This window comes from Varroa destructor, unplaced genomic scaffold (assembly GCF_002443255.2).
Source record: "Varroa destructor unplaced genomic scaffold, Vdes_3.0 BEIS01000767.1, whole genome shotgun sequence".
Taxonomy (NCBI): Eukaryota; Metazoa; Arthropoda; class Arachnida; order Mesostigmata; family Varroidae; genus Varroa; species Varroa destructor.
Window position 1 is genome coordinate 948 of NW_019212220.1, and position 1,434 is coordinate 2,381.

The 1,434-nt window shown below is 43.2% G+C and overlaps 1 non-coding gene across 1 annotated transcript; it reads right to left on the reverse strand.

Moving 5' to 3' along the window:
* Positions 1-679: 679 nt before the first annotated feature.
* TRNAV-CAC (transfer RNA valine (anticodon CAC)) lies at positions 680-752 on the reverse strand. The gene has a single exon. It is a non-coding gene; the product is annotated as a tRNA-Val (tRNA).
* Positions 753-1,434: the final 682 nt, after the last annotated feature.

Consider the following 1,434-nt stretch of genomic DNA (forward strand, 5'->3'; position numbering starts at 1 on the left):
AATAATGTCCGCATTTGCCTCGATTGTAGGCAAAAGAAATTTTTGTTTCTGCCAGGGCTCGAACCTGGGACCTTCCGCGTGTTAGGCGGATGTGATAGCCACTACACCACAGAAACCACTGGGGTTGTGAACGAAATAAATCGTCAAATGAAACATCGACAGTAATGTCCACATTTGCCGGGTTGTAGACAAAAGAAATTATGTTTCTGCCAGGGCTCGAACCTGGGACCTTCCGCGTGTTAGGCGGATGTGATAGCCACTACACCACAGAAACAACTGGCATTTTGACTCAAAATCAATCCACAAACGATAAATCGATAGTAATGTCTGCATTTGCTTCAATTGTAAATAGAAAAAAAATATGTTTCAACCATAGCTCGAACCTGAGACCCTCCGCGGGTAATGCCGATGTGATAACCACTACACCACGGAAACTATGGTGGAGTAGACTCACAGTTTTAAAATGAAATATTGGCATCTATATTTGTCTCGATTGTAGACAAAAGAAATTTATATTTTTACCAGGACTCAAATCGGGGCCTCCTGCGTGTTAGGCGGATATGGTAACCACTACACCGCAGAAACAACGGAGGTCGTGACACAAAATCAATCCTCAAATGAAGCATTAAAACAGACATTAATGTCCACATTTGCCTTGATTGTAGACAAAAGAAATTTATGTTTCTGCCAGAGCTCGAATCTGGGACCTTCCGCGTGTGAGGCGGATGTGATAACCATTACACCACAGAAACTGCGACGGTAGCAACTCACAGCCCTAAAGTAAAATGTTGGCAGTAATGTCCGCATTTGGCTCAATAGTAGGCAAAAAGTAATTGTTTCTGGTGGAGCTCGCATCTGGGACCTTCTGCGTGTTACGCGGATGTGATAGCCACTACACCACACATAAATACCTATAATTTTGCCTCAAAATCAATCCTCAAACGAAACATCGAATATCCGCATTTTACTCCACCGTAGACAAAACTGTGTTCCTGTAAAGGCTCGAATTTTCGACTCACTGCGTTGAAGGTGGGTGTGATAGCCACTACACCACAGAAACATTGATAAATATGACACTGGCAGTATTATCCGCATTTGGCTCGACCGTTGACGAAAGAAACTTGTGTTTATGCTAGAACTCGAATCTTGGACCTTCCGCGTGTGAGGTCGATGTGATAACCACTACACCACGGAAACAATGATGGTGTGAACTCACAACACTAAAATGAAATATTGACAGTAATGTCCACATTTGCCTCGATTGTAGACAAAAGAAATTTGTGTTTCTGCCAGGGCTCGAACCTGGGACCTTCCGCGTGTTAGGCGGATGTGATAGCCACTACACCACAGAAACAACTGGCGTTTTAACACAAAATCAACCCTCAAACGACAAATCGACAGTAACGTCTGCGTTTGCCTTGATTGTATACATTA